The sequence below is a fragment of the Ostrea edulis genome, chromosome 4 (assembly GCF_947568905.1).
Source record: "Ostrea edulis chromosome 4, xbOstEdul1.1, whole genome shotgun sequence".
Lineage (NCBI taxonomy): Eukaryota > Metazoa > Mollusca > Bivalvia > Ostreida > Ostreidae > Ostrea > Ostrea edulis.
In genome coordinates this window covers 36,995,461-37,017,637 of record NC_079167.1, presented here as the reverse complement: position 1 = coordinate 37,017,637, position 22,177 = coordinate 36,995,461, and the positions used below count along the sequence as shown (strand labels likewise).

Here is a 22,177-nt window from a genome sequence, read left to right as displayed (position 1 = left end):
TATTTCTCCTTGATTGACTTTTAACTTAAAGTATCTAAAGAAATTTCATGACAAAACAAGGCGTTTAATGTAACACTTACGTCAATCCCAAACTGTGGACGTACTTCCCAGATTGAACAAAAAATGTTATCATGCGCCAACCCTTTGAAACATTTTTCAGATAGCTTATCATAATATTAGATCCCGCTTTGAACCATTGACCCATTTATTAACGAATCCTACTTGAATCAATAACCCAATCGAAGTACTTATACCTTGCTCTTTGTAGATCAGTTTACAATACTTTTACTATAAACAACACTGTGTTTACAAACTGATTCAATTCAATTGATAAGTTGGTTAGAAGTAATCGGGTGTGCTGGACAGTCAACGAGGTCATTCCAGTCCTATATTTCAAGCGCCAGTCCATTTCAAAAGCGCTACAAGACTCGACATATTACCGATGCTGTACATTCAAAATATATTCAAGCCCATATATTGTATTAGGTCTGTCATTTTCCTCATAAGTTGAAATTATGTCACGTTTATTGTACATTTCATGGTACTAGTAAGTATATGCACCTAATACATGTAGAATTATTTAAACATTGGGGTGGATTCTTGTCGTAATTTTGACACATTAGAAGATATGCACTATATTTGTTTAAAATCATTTGGGTCACAGCACTTGATGCTCTTTTTGTACACAGTTTAGTTCAATGCTAAATGCGGTCTGGGGAACCTGTTGCTCGGAACATAAAACTTGCCAAGATTTTGACCTAATAAAGGTAAGAAGAGAGAGAGAGGCGCAGTCTGAAGACCGGCTTAACCCGTAACATAAAGCATACCTAGCGAGGTCTTAGTTACAAGTCATACTAATGTTCACATGTATTACAAGTCATACTAATATTCACATGTATTACAAGTCACACTAATGTTCACATGTATTACAAGTCACACTAATGTTCACATGTATTACAAGTCATACTAATGTTCACATGTTTTACAAGTCACACTAATGTTCACATGTATTACAAGTCATACTAATGTTCACATGTATTACAAGTCACACTAATGTTCACATGTATTACAAGTCATACTAATGTTCACATGTATTACAAGTCATACTAATGTTCACATGTATTACAAGTCACACTAATGTTCACATGTATTACAAGTCACACTAATGTTCACATGTATTACAAGTCATACTAATGTTCACATGTATTACAAGTCATACTAATGTTCACATGTATTACAAGTCACACTAATGTTCACATGTATTACAAGTCACACTAATGTTCACATGTATTACAAGTCACACTAATGTTCACATGTATTACAAGTCATACTAATGTTCACATGTATTACAAGTCATACTAATGTTCACATGTATTACAAGTCATACTAATGTTCACATGTATTACAAGTCATACTAATGTTCACATGTATTACAAGTTATACTAATGTTCACATGTATTACAAGTCACACTAATGTTCACATGTATTACAAGTCATACTAATGTTCACATGTATTACAAGTCACACTAATGTTCACATGTATTACAAGTCATACTAATGTTCACATGTATTACAAGTCATACTAATGTTCACATGTATTACAAGTCATACTAATGTTCACATGTATTACAAGTCACACTAATGTTCACATGTATACACGAAATACAACACGTCTTATGAACGGAGGATAAGTAATATTTTGCATGTAAATATTATACAGGTCATCTGTATCATTGTTATTTGAAATGGTCATACAATTTATACGTCACCAGTGCGATTAAAATATAATATGTTTTAGAAAAAACATTGATCGAGACTACAAATGTTCGTGCACACCTGCCATTCTACATGATCGTGATAGACAGAATGCCACCTCTAGTGACCGTGTGATAGACAGAATGCCACCTCTAGTGACCGTGTGACAGACAGAATGTCACCTCTAGTGACCGTGTGACAGACAGAATGTCACCTCTAGTGACCGTGTGACAGACAGAATGTCACCTCTAGTGACCGTGTGACAGACAGAATGTCACCTCTAGTGACTGTGTGATAGATAGAATGTCACCTCTAGTGACCGTGTGACAGACAGAATGCCACCTCTAGTGACTGTGTGATAGACAGAATGTCACCTCTAGTGACTGTGTGACAGACAGAATGTCACCTCTAGTGACCGTGTGACAGACAGAATGTCACCTCTAGTGACTGTGTGACAGACAGAATGTCACCTCTAGTGACTGTAATAGACAGAATGTCACCTCTAGTGACTGTAATAGACAGAATGTCACCTCTAGTGACCGTGTGACAGACAGAATGTCACCTCTAGTGACTGTGTAATAGACAGAATGTCACCTCTAGTGACTGTGTGATAGATAGAATGTCACCTCTAGTGACCGTGTGACAGACAGAATGTCACCTCTAGTGACTGTGTAATAGACAGAATGTCACCTCTAGTGACCGTGTGACAGACAGAATGTCACCTCTAGTGACCGTGTGACAGACAGAATGTCACCTCTAGTGACCGTGTGACAGACAGAATGTCACCTCTAGTGACTGTGTGATAGACAGAATGTCACCTCTAGTGAATGTGTGATAGAATGTCACCTCTAGTGACTGTGTGATAGACAGAATGTCACCTCTAGTGACCGTGTGATAGTTGGGTACAACACCTCTACGCTTATTAAAGTAGACACACATGCACTAAGTGCTATCCACGCCCTACATGTGTAGGCCTATTATCAATTATTGATTAAAAGCGTAAATCGTATGAAATATATATTATCATTCTCTCAGCTGAAAAAAAATCTTCAGTACGACAAATCGCAAAAAAATATTTTCAAGCACGGGAATGAGTCATTGACCGAGTATTAATTGGCTAACGTAACAAAATACAGAGTTGTATATTATCTAACGTTCCGCTCGAGAATTTTTCACTCTTATAGAGACGTCATCATTGCCGGTGAAGGGCTGCAAAATTTAGGCCTATATGGCTGCTCGGTGCCCATGGTATCTGAGCGGGGAGATCTTTATCGTGTCACACCTGCTATGACACGAGATCTCGGTTTTTGCGGTCTCATCCGATATACCACCTCATTTCGTTGCCTCTTAAACAAGTAAGAGGTACTAAGGATCTATTCTACCCCGAATCTCCACGGGATCGAAATATAGAAAGATTGCATTCATGATATTTCGAGCAAGTGAACCCTCTGGAAGCCTTCACCCATTTTTGTGTTACATAATGTATGTGCGTGAAACGTTACAATAAATTTCTTCGCTAGCGAAATGAAGACCTTGAGTTTAACTTTACACAGAAACAAAAACCACAAAACCCATTGACACAATTCTCAATAAACCGATGATTTCAGCTAGAAGAATCCATCTTTGACAATTTTATTGTTCTATGCAGATAATATTGCCAAAAAAAACGTCAAAAATACCATAATCATTTAATGCATATATTAACATTGTAATTTGAATATGAAGTTTAAATGATAATCCTACGAGTCATCAAGAAGCAACAACCACGACACAACCAGAATTAGCATTGTAACGTAACAGTTTGTCTGACCAGATCATGCTGATACATCTTCAGAACTTCGCATGAATTTCATTGAAATTCGGTGTGAGTGAGGCTAAGCATGGATACCACCGCAATTTTACAATTAATCATTTAAAGGGTAGATATATATCTGTAATTAATTCATTTGGAACTACATACTTTACCATCACAACCCCTTCTTGAGTGAAAGATGGTTACGTTAGCGTGTGAAGCTCATCGCTACTTGGTTGCACCTCTGTGTATTTTGTTGGCATTGATTCAGTTTTTCCCCTTCATAACGCACCAGAATGGGTACAATATTGTATAAGTACTTTCTAGTTCTGCTGTTTTACAGGTACTTTTTATTTCTGGTGTTTGATAAATACTTTTGTGGATGTCCAGTACAGTAGTGGTTCTCGCCGCTGCGACCCGAGTTCGATCCCCGCAATCGACATCGACGTAAGAGGGTATAATGGTCACTCATTCCGACACATGGGTTTCCTCTGGGTTTTGTCTGTGCATCACTACACAGCAAAGTAATATTAACTGCATTCGTAGGACGTTTATATTTCAAATATCAGTCATCTACTCACAGTAACTTCATATTTTGGTAAAACGGACTTCCCTAGATTATACACATCTTTGCACCTTTTCCAAAGAAATGCCTGCGCATTTGAATGATTTTAACTGCTACAAAAATTACCATACAGTGGACAGATGAATGGAAAATGGTATTCATAAAACATAATTCAGTGTACAGGAGAGCATTTTTTTTTTTTTTTTTGGTCTTCCAGTTTCAGTTGCTAATCTAACTTGTTGATCACGTGTCAGTCTTTCTGTGATGTCGGCGTTTCACAGAAAACAAAGGATTCTTGTATCATTAATTATACAAATCAAATAACTTTTAAAAATTGTAGTGTAATTCTTAATACAACTGTTATACACTATCTTTCATTTGTTAACCAAAACAAACAAAAAATCTTTCATTTGTTTGTTACATGCATCTTAAAACATTGTCTAAAACAAGTTTCCCTCAATGCCCCAAGATGCAGCACCTATAGTTAAAATTAAGAACAAATTGACACGCATCTTGATGCAGATGAGCGATCTTCCATTGATTCGGGTAATAATGAGTCAGGGTTGGATATACAGCTAGGGGTTACAATGTGGTATTTTTAGTTTAAGTGAAATGTCGGTCCTGCAGGGTCACACAAAATGTCACCAAGAAGTTCGAGAACAGCGGGCCTATTGTTGTCACCACAGAAACGCGAACACGCCACGGAAAGCTGTGAACTTCACACGGCAATTCTTAATCCTAACCATAAAAATGTTCAGTTTTGGATTGCAGCATTATTGATTTAGAGATATATCAAGATGGTAACACAATACTGATGGGAAAATACCTATTTTAATTTAATCTTACGATAAAATTGTAATGAAAGAGTTTAAACAATGCTAGCGATGACAAACTCAGGGGTCATTTAAAATAACTGTCGAATTGAATTTCTCTTCATTACTAGTATATGTTATCTCTTTCGAACTGCAAACTGTGTAGTGCATTCCTTCAGAATTCCGAAGAAAGAAGGAAATAAGTAAGAGATAAGTTTGTATTGATGGTCAATAAAAATTATTTCTAATATTCAATTTAAAGACCTCTTTCAGCTCATTCGTGCCCTTTTGATACGCGTACTCGAGAATCGATGGTGAGATTTCAGAACCACTGGGTTAATGATAAATAGATTTGATGAATTTATTGTATATTGTTTAACGTCCCTCTCGAGCATTTTTAATTCATATAAATTTAGGCCTATGCTCGGCGCTTACGGTCTTGGAGCAGGAAGAGCTCTTTATCGTGCCACACCTGTTGTGACACGGGGCCTCGGTTTATACGGTCTCATCCGAAAGACCGCCCCATTTAGTCGCCTCTTTCGACAAACAAAGGGTACTGAAGACCTATTCTAACCCGGATCCCCACGGGACTGAATAGATTTGAGAACCACAGGTTTACTGATGGTGAGACTTGAAAAACATTGGGTTACTTATGATGAGACTTGAGAAACACTGAGTTATTGATGATGAGACTTGAATAACACTGGGTTACTGATAGTGAGACTTGAGAAACACTGGGTTACTGATTATGAGACTTGTGGAACGCTGGGTTATTGATGATGAGACTTGAATAACACTGGGTTACTGATAGTGAGACTTAAGGAGCACTGGGTTACTGATGATGAAACTTGAGGAACGCTGGTTTGCTGATGGTGAGACTTGAATAACACTTAGTTACTGATGGTGAGACTTGAATAACACTGGGCTACTGATGGTGAGACTTAAGGAACACTGGGTTACTGATGATGAGACTTGAATAACACTGGGTTACTGATAGTGAGACTTGAGAAACACTGGGTTGCTGATGATGAGACTTGAATAACACTGGGTTACTGATAGTGAGACTTGAGAAACACTGGGTTACTGATTATGAGACTTGAGGAACGCTGGATTATTGATGATGAGACTTCAATAACATTGGGTTACTGATGATGAGACTTGAATAACACTGGGTTACTGATGATGAGACTTGAGAAACACTGGGTTACTGATTATGAGACTTGAGGAACGCTGTGTTGATGATGGTGAGACTTGAATAACACTTAGTTACTGATGGTGAGACCTGAATAACACTAGGTTACTGATAGTGAGACTTAAGGAACATTGGGTTACTGATGATGAAACTTGAGGAACGCTGGTTTGCTAATGGTGAGACTTGAATAACACTTAGTTATTGATGGTGAGATTTGAATAACACTAGGTTATTGATGATGAGACTTGAATAACACTGGTTTACTGATTATGAGACTTGAGAAACACTGGGTTACTGATGATGAGACTTGAATAACACTGGGTTACTGATAGTGAGACTTGAATATCACTGGGTTACTGATGATGATACTTCAATAACACTGGGTTACTGATGATGAGACTTGAATAACATTGGGTTACAGATGATGAGACTTGAATAACACTGGGTTAATGATAATAAGACCTGAAGAACATTGGGTTACAGATGATGAGACTTCAATAAACTGGACTATTGATGATGAGACTTAAGGAACGCTGAGTTGCTAATGATGAGATTTGAATAACACTGGGCTACTTATGATGAGACTTGAGAAACACTGGGTTATTGATGATGAGACTTGAATAACACTGGGTTACTGATAGTGAGACTTGAATAACAGTGGGCTACTGATAGTGAGACTTAGATAATACTGGGTTGCTGATGGTGAGACTTGAATAACACTGGGTTACTGATGATGAGACTTGAATAACACTGGGATACTGATGATGAGACTTGAATAACACTGGGTTATTGATGATGAGACTTGAATAACACTGGGTTATTGATGATGAGACTTGAATAACACTGGGTTACTGATGATGATACTTCAATAACACTGGGTTATTGATGATGAGACTTGAATAATACTGGGTTATTGATGACGAGACTTGAGGAACGCTGGGTTACTGATGATGAGACTTGAGGAACGCTGGGTTGCTGATGGTGAGTTTTCATAACCATTAGGTGAGATTTGAAAACCATTGAGTCATGCTGAGACTTGAGAACTATTGAGTTGCTGATGCTGAAACTTAAGAATCATTGGATTACTGATGGCAAAACATGCTGAACGAAACAGAAAGTTAAGTCATTATCAAATCACAAATATCCCATGCATTACTTCTTTATCAAAGGAAACACGTACAGAGTCGACAGTACATGTTAGGCAGCAGATGGACAACATATAGGCATATTTATTTTCTCCAACTATCATAGAATGAATATGTAAAATAATTAAATTAACAATGAATGTGTTATTATTGAAGAAAGATGAAGTAAACTCGGCATTGTGTTGAAATCCTGTCGAGAACAATGTGCGAACACTTGGATTATCTCCAAAATAATTCTCACTAGGAAGAAAAAAGGAAGTTGCAAGGACGGTCAGACATCTTGATCAGAAACCTATATGACCTTAATACAGAACAGAACAAGTTCTTAATTTGGGTAAATGTCATGGCTTTAATGAACCAATTAAATATACAACAGATGCGCCAAGCCTTCCATAAGCTTTTTGGCTGCATATCAAAACAGTATCCAACAGTGAATAGAGAGACTTTGTTATCTAAACTAGACACTGAAATACTAAACACATAGCAATTACGAAACGATAAACTATTCATTTTGAAATATTAACCAGAAACTTGTTCGTTGCTTCGCAACTACTAATACACCATTTAGCTGCCCGGTAACGCTAAGAAGGCGCTCTGCATTATTTATGACATTCTGATATAAAATACCCCAACATCATATTACGTCACAAAAGAATATAAATCTATATATTTAAATGTTATCCAGTCTTATTGTAAATGGAGAAGAGCAGAGATGAGTAATCATCATATAATTAAACCATCTCTTATTCTCTCAGATCATTTGAGAAGCCCCAATGCAATACCATTCTTCCCAATTAACAAATTACCACAATCAATTTTAGCCATTGTCAGTGAAAGTCACTGTAGTTGCCAGTGTTTACATTTTTACAGTCCAATAACTCCTCCAACCTACCCACCATACATGTATATGTACTTACGTTACGTCATGCACCGTGGTTTGATGGACACGTGATTTGTATTGGCCTGCGACATGGAAACTTCAAATTCATTTCAACAATACGGTTTTTTACAGATATATTCGATCATTGCATATTATCTATTCATGATATATTACTGTATTAGGGTCTGTGTCACACAAAATAATTCGTTGGAGAACGCCCCATTTATAATTAGCAGGAAATGGTGGTAGGAATCTGATGAAATTTTCATGATCATGAAAACATAAAACTTTAATGGTTGCAGTTTTAATTGATACTCGTTCAAATGGTTTTTATCCTTTGGAATATAATCTATATTTTTGCTTATATATGCAGATTTAGCGGAACTATATTTCATTCCGATCATTTCGCTTGATCGATAGTATTTTATCAACAGAGAGAGAGAGAGAGAGAGAGAGAGAGGGGGGGGGGGGGGGGGGGCTTCATCATCTAGAAAAATACAGTAATTAATCACGAACAAATATTCCTATATAAAAGGAAAAAAACTCTTTTACATTATAATGATAATAAATATGAATAATAAATAACAATAATGCCAGACTAATTCAATAATATAGAGACTGAGGAGGTAGCAAGCGTAGGAATATGGATATAACGTTGCGCCTGCTAATCATTAATGAGACTTTGTCCAGCGCAATGTTTTGTGTGACTAGGATTCGAATTGAATAGATAATATCATAAAAAGAGGTCGGTAGGCTACGACTGATCTTATAACCTCTTTTGCAGAATTGCGGTTTGACCAACTTGAATTTTCACTATACATGAGGATGTCATCATCATATCAATTTTACTTATTGAATATTTAATTTTTAAAATGTCTTCTATATTCATATGGAAAACTTTAAACGCCTTCTGTGGTTCCGCCCTTGTCCCAGGGGTTACGATTTGAACAACTTTGAATCTAGAATACATGAGAATGCTTATAATTAATTTGATAAAGTTTACCATTGTGGTCCTTCAGAAGATCTTGAGAGTTTTTATCTCAATGCTTTCTAAATAAAGCTTTAAACCCCTGCCCTATTGTCGCGTTGCCTCTGTCATTTGTATATAAAGCTTTAAACTCCCATTGTTGCCTCTGTCCTTCCTAGTTGGCGCTTTAGACATATTGAATCTATACTACACGAGGGTGCTTACTTATTAATTTGATGAATTGCAGACATGTAATTCTTGAGATTTTTCTCATGTATGTTTTAAGTTTGTATCACTTTCTAACCTCTTTTGGTTTTTACCCGGTCCCGGATATCATATTTGTATATACAATACCAATATTTTATCAGTAATAAATATACATGTATACTGTTTCAATATACACTACTTCTCGATAAAAGCAGAGTTTTAAACTTAAATAAAAACCGAGAAATACAGTGTATGAATATATAGGTTGTTTGTATGATAAGGGATATGAAAAATAACGGGATGGGATAATAGTAATTTCCTTATAATCGGTTCGTACGTGCCCCCTCACCATACTACGGATCTTCATTTTTAATCTACCCTATAAATGAAAGTTTCCATCTCAAGTTTTACCTTTTCTGGTCGAGTACTTATTGTGATGAGGATTTTTATGTACTTCATTCTATTTTCACATACCTTGACACGGGGATGTAAATTTGATTTAAAGAAAATGAGTCACTTTATCCAGGATGTATTTCGCCAAGTTTGGTTGACATTGGACCAGCGGTTCTGGAGAAGAATTTAAACTGAAAAAGGTATGGGCACGGACGACAATGAAGGACAAATTGATCCGAAAGCTTAGTCTGTGGACAAATGAGCTAAAGCCCTCTTGTGAAACAGAACATGCACAAAAAATGTTAAAAGTGCATTTTGTGTACGAAACTGAGTTTTGTGCTTCTATGTATACCGACAGACAGGATAGACCCACACCCGACCGTCAGTTACTGCGTGTAGAAGACTATCAAACTAGATACCCTTGCGATTTTTTTTTTTAAAAAGCAACACTGTCTAATGCTATGATAAGTTTACATCCCATATTCGGTGAAATCGCACAATACTAGAATTTCAAACAATCTTCCATTTAGATACTCCACGATCATTTAATTCCACAGACACGTTTCTCTTCAGTTTTTGCTATCGCAACCATTAAGTATAGTGCCCGTGTGTTCTATTTCTCAGGCAACCTTTCTAATTACAATAGTTAAACTGCTCGTATCATATCTGTTGGAATCAAGAGACACCTGTAATCAATAGATTACAAGGGTGCATTATACTAATACTGTCTGACATACGACCTTTACAGGTAGTAAAGGTCGAACACATAACATACTCAGTACAGAATCTGTTTATGACCAAAAAAATGTACTCCGGGTAGCAAACTATCCCTTTGCAACATGGCCATATGAAAGTAAACAAAGATGAAAGTAAACAAGGACATACAAGACAAGAGTCCCTTTGTCCCACTGCATTAGTTAGGAGTTACCGAACAATACCAGAAACACCTGAGAGATATTACTTTATATTTACATTTACAATGTTTTTGTCTTTGATATTTACAAATTGTAACGATTGCCATTTCCTCATGAATTCGTGCGCTTTAGTAAAGAACAATGCGCGTTTGAATCTACAACACGTTTATTTGAACGGGTGTGACTTCCGACACCTATAGCTAAATAAAGATTATAATTGGTCTGTCCAAATTACAATGACTAAAACATCTAGGTTTCGTATAAAAACACACTAAAGGCTTCTAATTTGTTACAACCGCGGGACACCCGGGAACTTCACCCATGGATTTGCTCGGGACACTCCGAAACCCCTGTCTTTGCTACATGAAGGCTTTCACGCCAACTAAACTCTTATTGTGAAAGGGATTTCAATGGTCGGCAGGATGTAAAGGTCAAGGCCGATGTAAGGCGTTCGTCCTAGTAACAGCACTTGAGAACTCGACGAGACGGCATTGACTGATCATACAAAGTGAAGCAACACCAAGGCCAAACGATTTTTCCGTTTTGTATCCGATGCATATACAACTGTAAAGATGTTTTTTCAATGATTATGAATTAATGTTTTAAAGTTTAACCTTGATTAAGGATAAGCTATATACTAGTACTTGTCCTAATGGGATCAATACCCCGCGGATCACGTTCTACAAACTGAGACATACCCGAAATACTGGCATTAATACAAACTTCTACAACCTTAGGCTTACAAAACATATAAGTTGTCTTCACAATTCTCCTATTGTAGAAATGTAAACTTTACCATTGAAAGTATTTGGTACCAGTGTTTAGCAAAGGTAACTAAACTTTCTTGGTACCTATACACTTCCAACTATGTGAACTGAGATGATGCCGATAGGGATTTTTCCATTGACACAAAAAAGTCCCTCGAACCAGGGACATCTAGGTTACTAACCGAACACCAATGACACAAAGCGACGCGCTCCAGACACAAAGCGACGCGCTCCAGACGTTAGGTAGTGTTATTCTGACCTAAGGATGAACGTTTTTCGCCCTATGTAAAGCATTGCGACATTCTTCCATTATAAATCTCCTCTCACCTTCACCGACGGAAGAGTTCTGTGTTCATGTTTCACGGTTGAGCGTTCAATTGTAAGATTCTATTGATCAATGTTGTAACTCGACACAAATGTAGACGGTACGCTGATAAGGGACACACAAAAACCCACTTCTTGTCTGTGAGCTTTTTGTTGCTTTAATTTTGTCAAGACTTATCCGCAAATATTATTTCAATGTAAAAAATTTTTGAAATATGTTTTCTTTAGATCTAAGGTATTTCAGGCTAGGCAAACACAAAGTTTTTGTAACAAATAAATTAGACTGCATATAAGCGCTCTGGCGTTTAATCTAAATAAGACATTTTCTTCATCCTCATTGTGTGTTTTCTCGAGTCACTGGGAGGTCACTTTTAAGACTCCTCGGTCGATCTATGAGTAGACTCAGGACGTTCGTTTCCGTCTTATTGCTGCAATTATTGGTGGCTTAATGTAAAATTAATGCAAATGATGCTTAAGTCCGCCGGCATTTAATTTACGCGAGTCGACCGACGGTCAAAAGTGATAAGAAAAATATTTTGGAAATATGTATTTAAAAGGAAGCTTTTACACCCTGGTGCACAAACCATTCATATCTTCTACATGGACTTTTAAAATCTCAGAGTCCGGTTAATAGGTTAAGGACATCCACTATATTTATTGTAAGAGTCAATCTCAATTTTGAAATTTAAATTTTACCACTTTTTATATTCAACTTGCTCCCACGTCCATTTTCACTGGTCGTTACCAGGTAGTTTAGATATTGTAATGATGCCTATTTTCATGCCAACTCATTTTCAAAGGTCAAGTTTGGTCCAAACTAACAAAAAAATAGTTATCAATTGCAATTAAAAATACATACCCTCCGTCATGTACCTAGCGAAGGAGCAATGACGCAGAACAGTTAGAGATATCAAGTATTATCGATATATTCAGATACCTTTAGAATTTCCTCTATATGAATAATGAATAACAGCCAAAAGCTGTCTGTTACAAGTGCGTCAAGCACAGGACATATACCTAAATTAGGGAATCGCTATCTTGTTATTTGCCGCTATTGATGCTGATTTAACTGTTGCGGATTCCCCAGCTAATATGCAATTTATGTATTTTGCATGTTAACGCTGACATGGCTCTTCTTATCTAGATGAAGGTGCATAAATATTTAAACAAATTGATTGAAAATGACAGTAATAAATACTTGTAGTTACTTTCAATTAACCTTTTTCGTTTTAATTAATAAATATGAATCTTCTTGCATCTAGGCATCTGTCTACTAGATCATTTAACTAACACACCCACGCCTTATGCTTTTTTTTTTCAAACAAAATTAATTTTGGCGATTTGTGATTTTAAATATGTGATTTTTCTAAATAATAGTAAGATAATGAAATAATGTTCATCCCCCCCCCCGCCTTTTTAATTCTGTTCAACAATTCTGTATCAAAGTTAAAGTCTATCGAAGAGTTTAAAGTACATCTATATATTACATAACGTAACAAAGCTCGGGTAGGCTGGAGCAAGCAAGGCTCTAAAGGTAACACGTATGTGAAAGGAAAAAAGTTTTTAAAAATCGGCAAGAAAGAGAGAGAATCTTTACCAATTTTAGTATAGATTTGTTCCTGAGAAAATTCTTTAAATGTTGATATAAGATATGTCACTATTCGTTATTGATAAAGGTATTACTTACTCGTTTGAATTTTCCCTGGTGTTGACTTACGGGTAATAGGTCATGCCAAAGTTACGTGATTCACCACCGTGATTTCCTTCTTATACATGTAGTTACAGTTTACTCTAATTTCTGTCGGCTGTTGAAATAGTCGTTTCGATTATCCAGATGTTTAGACACTTTCTGTAGAAAAAAATCCCGTTAAATGGAGCTGATCAAATAATCAAGGATGTTAATAGTGAAAGAAAATGTGCAATAGTGCCTGATAAAAAATAGTTCCTTATATGAACTGAAATAAACTATACTTGATCAGCATCAATATTGAGAACATTTTATTTAAATCGAGGTCATTCCAGGCGCCGCATACTTGTCACACAAGGAAGAGTCTAAAAGATCTTTTACGGAAGAAAAATTATTTAAAGGGACTGATTCACGATTTCCCCCGAAATTTTGTTTTTCACTTTAAATGATCAAAATCTATGTACAGCCAAATATGTTTAGAAGGTTTTACCCAAAAAAATTAAGGTTATTCTTCATGACAGAAGTTCATTATTGAGAGATTATTATTTGTTTTGAAAACAAAGATTGAGGCGTGTTATTGTTTACGAAGTTATCAAAACAAAAGGATATTGATCCAAGTTTATCATATATATCACATCTCAAGTATACTTTAGGTAAAATGTGTCATTTAATAGTTAAAATTTGTAATTGTACTAAATGAAGATGCTTTAAATTACAAAATTAACGTTTCACTGGTTTGTTTGTTTACATAAAACGACTTGAGTCTTTGTTTACATAACACAGAATCAAAGCTTTGGTTGTCAACATTAATTGAATTATATTTTTGATTTTTAACATCCGAAATGAAAAATATTTCTTTCCAAAAACGTGAACCAGTCCCTTTAATTAAGCACTGAATCTATTTTTCTAACGGTGAAAAATTTATGTTTCAACTCTCTAGAGTTCAATTCAATGTACGGTAGTTTCTATGGTCGCAGGTATTGGCTTTTTTAACCAACCAATTAGATTCTTTAAATTGTTTACAACTGCAATGCATTCATGAGGAAATGGCTATCATTGCAATTTGTAAAGATATCAAAAGTAAAAACATTTGAAATGTAAATATATACCAGATCAGGATATATACCCAACTTTCCGTAGTACATTATGTTCTCGGCATGAAAGGAGCGTTAATTCAAATCCACTACAAATCGCTGAAATTGTGTTTCCCGTTTAATATTCTATAAATATTGCACATCTACAGTAGTTTGTGTATGATTTATATAATGAATGGGTTATTTTTCTAGATGCCTTGCTATGGATAGGGCTGAGATCATGTCTATATAATGTGTAACGCACAGGTGCTAAACCCGTTTTGGGCCCGAACTCTGTGATACTATAAATTTATATAATACATGTACATGTACCTTATCTATATCTGGGATGACAGCGTTCAGGCCCAAAACGGGCTCAGCCCCTGTAGTGTAAAGTCAGAGCTCGGTATAGAAACAAGAACTATACACACAGTAAAATATATCTAGAACTATACACACAGTAAAATATATCTAGGGATCCATCCTTGTCTACTGATTTTTTGAAGTCGGTGAATGATTTGGATACATAATTGACATAGCTTTTCATACCCACCTGAGGATGTTCTACACAGACCGACTTGCAGCTTATGGTTGTATATTACCCCCGCCCCCTTTTATCTTCGCCAACAAAAGCAGATCTGAACGACAAATTTTGTGATACTGTTTCAAGTGTAGTTTCTGCTAATTTTAGCAAGTTTTTGTCTTTCTCGTGCTCATTTGGGTCGTCTTTGTTGAGATTGTTTGGGTCATTAGAATGGCAATCCTGAGCAGGAAAATCAACCGAGACTCTCTGTTCTTTCTGAGGCGGACTTCGCTTTTCTAGTGACAAGATACTAAATGATTGGTCTCCAGTTGATAGGGAACTGCGAACGATATTGTTTCGCCGCTCACCTTCTGATCAATCTTTAAAATTTTACATTTTTAAATAATTATTTATGACCGTTTAGATATTTATATGAATTTTGATAAAAGTTGATTTATTAGACAAATCAAAGAGAGATAACTCTATAATCAATGGAAAAAAGGATTTTTTTTGTAAACCCCCCCCCCCCCCCCCCCCCCCCCCCCCCCTGTAACACAGATTCCTTTTTACATGTATTATAGAAATTAACACCAAAACGGGGGGGGGGGATGTTTACAGAACAAAACACAGCGAAAATGTTCACTCTCTTCAATTGCAAATGAGGTTAATTAAGTGTGAGAAATGAAGATTAACAATCTTTTACTCAATAATATAAAGTAATTTGACAAATTACATGGTTGTTTATTTATATCAATAAGCATTTTAAATATATGACGTTTTACAGCCCGGTTTCAAGGAACGTATTTTTGTACCCCTTAATTAAAAGGAGTTTAAATCAAAAGCAATAAATTAATTAACACTGGTATTAAAGTTAATAATCAATTACTAATGGATTCTACATTGTATTTGAAAAAATATCATTAGCAAAATTGCAAAGCTTTTTAAAATATACTGATTGAAAAAGTAGGCGGGAATCCAGAGTTAGCGTGCGTCGTTCTTCGTATTGGATGTATAATTCCACTAAACATTGGGGGGGGGGGTATAAGTCCACTAAACATTGGGGAGTGTATAAGTCCACTAAACAGTGGGGGATGTACAAGTCCACTAAACAGTGGGGGATGTACAAGTCCACTAAACAGTGGGGGATGTATAAGTCCACTAAACAGTGGGGGATTTTGTAGTGATGGCTGAGAAAGAGGACGTATTTTCTATATCCCCATTTATTGTCAAATTTGGTATTGATGGAAATATTGTGACAATTGATCGATGCGAGGCATTTGCAGATGCATAGATATGGATCAATGACGAATAGTAGCCGTCTTTCAACGATCGTAAAATTTCATTCTGCAGAGATTTTGTCATGTCATCTCCCACCCTAGCTTTGTCACTCTGCCAATCAATATGAAGGTGTATGTATCTTGGCGGAGAAACCTGTTAATGTTCATCACTAGTATAATTCTTACTGGAAATTCACGTGCAGTGGTGAAACAGTGCACATATGCAACTACTAAGAATTATTGGTGTCACTGCTCAATGACCTCAAATAATAGCCATTCGTTACTTGGCCGACTATGAATGATAATATCCAAATTTCGCGGTGAGAAATACTTCCTCAGCTCTCTTGAATATCACTTATAATCATTGTGATATAATAGATGAGTACCACTTCTGTAAATCATATATAACAAATGCTTAGGCCATATCGATTCTGATAAAAATGGCCACAAAAAATTCCTTTTTACAAGTGCAGTACAATTTACCCTCAATCCCACCTACCGTACAAACGTGTCAAACCGGCGCACACGGAGGACGGTCTTATACAATGTGCCTAGGTTTATCTATCTGTGGGTTTTAATTCAAACACAAATAGAAGGGTCTGGGGGGAATCGATTTTGGTTTAATCTTTATTTATTTGTTAATTTTTATGTACGTCCGGGACTCGTCATATCAGACATCCTCGCGACCCGAATGAATTTTCTGCGTCGAAGAAGCAGATAGTTGCCTTAGCGACAACAACGGGGTCATGACTTAAGGTGGGTCCTTAGTCCTGGATTTTTGGGGTTTAGGTAGCATTTTTTTGTTTGGAATCAATAAATTAACATTCAGAGTAATGAGAAAAGGCAAAATAGTTAAGGATTTCCATAATAATTTTCATTACAGACACTACTGAAGTAATGTACCCCTATGTAGATTTTTTATGAAATTCATTGGAAACAGTTATCTGTTGTTATTTTAAGATAAAAACAAACAAAAAATAATTTAAATTGCATTTATTTATCAGGAAACATGTCAATAACTAAAACACATGTCATTTTCAATCTGTTCATCAAGTTTTAGTACAATAAGTGCAAAATTATTGAATTAGCCTTATTCTCCAAAATGTTAAAAAACAAACAAATATGGACACAGTTTCCTTATAGCATGGTTTACATATCATTTTTTCTGTTTATATTAGTAGATGTACATATGTTATATTTATTTATGGGAAAAAATCCATACCTTTCCTTAATAATTTCAAATCTATAGCTTCCAGAGTATGTATACCCCCATAAAAAACCTAAGTCTGGCACCATACAGATGAGCTATTCAAAACCACTCATGGATTAAAATTTTATGTAATTTCATGAAAAGACACAGATAATAATTCCTTGTCACCTTGGTAAAATGTTTGTGAAAAATATAGGAAATCTATTGCATAATGGACTTGATAAATAATTTAATGAAAACAGAGTTATTGTCCTTGGATTCAACATTTTGAAACACATAATTGACTATTCAAATATAACTAAGACTTTTGAAATATTTTATGGCTAACAAGATTTTTTACAATAACTATTGAAAAAGACTCCAACAAAATTTATGTTCCAGTCATTAAATTATCTTATGACGTCACAGGAGTGTGGAACTACGTTAACCTAAACTTGAATCCTCACAGCATAGGGGTGTCCTATTTATTCCTTTACTCATGTATCATGCAAGATTTTATTCCCTATTCTAGTTAAGAGAGATTTTCAATTTCCCCCGCATAAACGATGTGGACTAAACCTACCCCCATCACAGGGCGTTTGAATGAAGCAATTTAAACCTGCACTACCCGATTATACTTCATATGATCAATCTTGGTCCTGGTTTTCTTGAGAATAAGATTTTGTAAAAAGATTTATTCTTACGTAACCCCCCCCCCCCCTTTGAATAAACTTTAATCTGAACTCCTGACAATGCTTGTATACTAATTTCACTAACTCATGGTTCTGCTGCTCTTAAGAAGATTTTAAGGTTTTTTCCTCCCTATTTCCATATAAAAATCATGACCCTGTTGCTCTCGAGAAAAGTTTGATCCTATAGTGTGGTCCCGCTCTACCCACCCTAGTCACGATTTGAACAAACTTGAATCTACACTACCCGAGAATGCTTCCACGTTTGATTGTCCTAGTCTTATTAGCAATCTTTCAGCTTCCTATAAGTACATCTTGTGGGGATCCGGGTTAGAATAGGTCCTCAGTACCCCTTGCTTGTAGTAAGAGGCGACTAAATGGGGTGGTCCTTCGTAAGAGACCGCAAAAACCGAGGTCCCGTGTCACAGCAGGTGTGGCACGATAAAGATCTCTCCCTGCTCAAAGGGCATAAGCGCCGTCACCTGCATTGGTGACGTCTCCATATGACTGAAATATTCTCGAGAATATTCAATTAATCAAACCTATAAGTACAGATGGGTGGACAGACACACGGAAACACTGCAAGATACCATGTGTGTCCAGTTTAATTGTACTAGCCTTATTAGTACGGTTTCTATCTTGTTCTGTGTCTATAAAATTACAACCATGCAAGTTTAACCTTTTAAAAACATAGAACCTTTCTCTAATCATTGGGAGTTGTGTACTAATTAGATAATCCTAGCCTTAGAACTGCTGGAATACAAATACATTCACACAACCCGTTTATTACGGTCGTATCAAGTTTGAAATGATTGGAATGTTTATTTTCGATACAAAACGTAATCAACAGTATCTTAATCAAATGTTACATCATTTGATTAAATATGGATTTAACGTAGTTCCACACTCCTGTGACGTCATAAGATTTTGCAAAGTCAATAATCTAATGACTGGAACATAAATTTTGTTGGAGTCTTTTTCAATAGTTATTGTAAACAAAATTGTTAGCCATAAAATATTTAAAAAGTCTTAGTTATATTTGAATAGTCAATTATGTGTTTCAAAATATTGAATCCAAGGACAATAACTCTGTTTTCATTAAATTATTTATCAAGTCCATTATGCAATAGATTTCCTATACTTTTTACAAACATTTTACCAAGGTGATAAGGAATTATTATCTGTGTCTTTTCATGAAATTACATAAAATTTTAATCCATGAGTGGTTTTGAATAGCTCAGTTGTATGGTGCCAGACTTAGGGTTTTTATGGGGGTATACATACTCTGGAAGCTATAGATTTGAAATTATTAAGGAAAGGTAAGGATTTTTTCCCATAAATAAATATAACAGATGTACATCTACTAATATAAACAGAAAAAATGATATGTAAACCATGCTATAAGGAAATTGTATCTATATTTGTTTGTTTTTTAACATTTTGGAGAATAATGTTAATTCAATAATTTTGCACTTATACTACAACTTGATGAACATATTGAAAATAACATGTGTTTTAGTTATTGACATGTTTCCTGATAAATAAATGCAATTTAAATTATTTTGTTTGGTTTTTATTTTAAAATAACAACACATAACTGTTTCCAATGAATTTCATAAATATCTACATAGGGTACACTACTTCAGTAGTGTTTGTAATGAAAATAAATATGGAAATCCTTAACTAATTTGCCTTTTCTCATTACTCTGATTGTTAATCTATTGATTGCAAACAAAAAAATGCTACCTACACCCCAAAAATCCAGGACTAAAGACCCACCTTAAAACAAGAGAATAGTAACAATCATATTCATTTAAGACAGATAAGCTGTTGATTTTCCATTTTGAATTGATTTTTCGCTAAAATCGTGGATCTTCCTGCGCGTGTTTTTCTTTTTTTATATACATCTTTGTTAATGAACTCTGCATGCTACCTGGCCACTTCGCAATATTCAAGAATCACATCACACTTGACCGATTGACAGTTCCTTGCAATTGTCAAACAAATGTCCATCACCAGAAGGTGACTTTATTCTAATATATGCACCTTCTACTGCTACCATGACAATAAGAATATAATTAAGGAATGTCTTGGCCATAAGAAGTATCTCAAGAGATGCCTCCCACAGATCTTATTCCTAAAATACCTTTATGAACATTGGCACTAGTTATTTTTTCCAATGCGACATCAACCTATATGCCTTTCGCCAAAACTTCTACGGGAGTCGTATCCACTTACTTCTAGTGTTTGTGCTGTTGACATTAAAGTAGCAGGTGAATGAATGTCATTGCAAAAGATATTTGTAAAGCACTTCAAGTTCCAATTCATAGGTGAATCAAGCATGCAAGCCCTCATAAACAAGCGAAGACAACAGTGTGCTGGGATTACCCTAAACAAGCGAAGACAAGTGTGCTGGGATTACCCTAAACAAGCGAAGATAACAGTGTGAGATGTAACCAATGCTAACGCATTTGAAAAGCAGGTTAACGTTTGAAAGTGAAAGGCCTGGTTATATAAGAATCAACCAGTATATGTGAAATATCGGAAGTCATATTCCCCGTTGATTCAAAAGATATAGCCAACAGTTCTTCAGACGCTTGATCCGGCGAGGTAAAAACGTATTTACTTTTCAGACGTATAAATTTAAAAGAACTGCGGATTCCACATTCACATCAGCCCTTAATCGTACTTAGCACGCTTCGTCCTTATATCTTTTTCAATTCTGTTTTATTTCTGGGAAATATCCACATCCTATTTTCGGCTACACTCGCTCACAATCTTGAATAGACTGGTTGCAGAAAACACCCCCTCTCCTTTACTTTGAATTTCGTAGATACAACTCTATGGTAACATTGAATAAAGTAAAACCGCCACGGCACATAAGCCCGTCAGATATTTATTCATTATAAACCACAGGCAATTACATCGCTTGGGGTCGAATTTACTATATAAAGTACTCTTTATATAGTAAATTCGACCCCAAGCGATGCAATTGCCTGTGTTATAAACTGATAGATTGAATATTGTTTAACGTCCCCAGTGGTGGATTCAAGGGGGGGGGGGGGGGGGGGGGGTTCGCCCTAGATCCACTGGGGGCCTAAAGGCGGGCCCCAGCCTCATAAATTGGCGTCCCCTGTAACCGCAATTCCTGGACCCTCTCGAGAATATTTCACTCATATGGAGACGTCACCACTGACGTGAAGGGCTGCAAAATTTCGGCCTATACTCGACGCTTATGGCCTTTAAGCAGGGAGGGATCTTTATCGTGCCACACCTGCTGTGATACGGGGCCTCGGTTTTTGCGGTCTCATCCGAAGGACCGCCCCATTTAGTCGCCTTCTACAAGCAAGGGGTACCGAGGACCTATTCTAATCCGGGTCCCCACGGGATTAGAAGTGCATGACACAAAATCATGTCAACTTTAATTGGTGTAAAGACTGCACCGATATCTTTGCTGTTAGGTCCGAAGTAAAATCAAGATTATTCCTTGTAATGTGTCTATCGTACATTGCAAGTTAATCTCTTGAATTGTTCAAATAACTACGAAAATATTCCCAATCTAGATTGGAAATAAGTTTTCATTTTATCGCATACATTTAGAAACGTTATAGGAACACGCAAGTTCGTTTTAAATGTTGGCATTTACAGCCAAATCTTGATTAGTTGTCAGTTATTCGTGCGTATACAAGTTAACCCAAGTACAGGTTAAAAGTAGTGAAATCATTCCCTGACCATCGTGCAACCCTCCCACCCTTATCTTAGCATTTAACGTTATTGATATTACGTTTTCCTATTGTAGAATGTTGAATTAACGTAGTTCCACCCTCCTGTGACGTCATAAGATTTCACAATGTCATGATTTAATAAGATTTATGCATAACAGGAACATAAATTTAGTTGGAGTTTTTTTCAATAATTATTTTTCACACATTTAGTGTATTTTTAAAGAAACAGTTCCATGAAATTGTTATGAATACTATTGTGTCATTTGAACCAATTTTTGTATGAATACTATTGACACATTTG

General features: G+C 35.9%; 1 protein-coding gene across 1 annotated transcript in view; it reads right to left on the bottom strand.

Annotated features, from left to right (window-relative positions):
- The window catches only part of LOC125671241 (beta-1,3-galactosyltransferase 5-like), a 40,666-nt gene extending 26,985 nt beyond the window's left edge, over positions 1-13,681 (bottom strand). Inside the window, exon 1 of the mRNA XM_048906783.2 lies at positions 13,401-13,681. The gene's annotated coding sequence lies outside the window, so the exon portion shown is untranslated. The remainder of the gene's footprint in view (positions 1-13,400) is intronic.
- Positions 13,682-22,177: the final 8,496 nt, after the last annotated feature.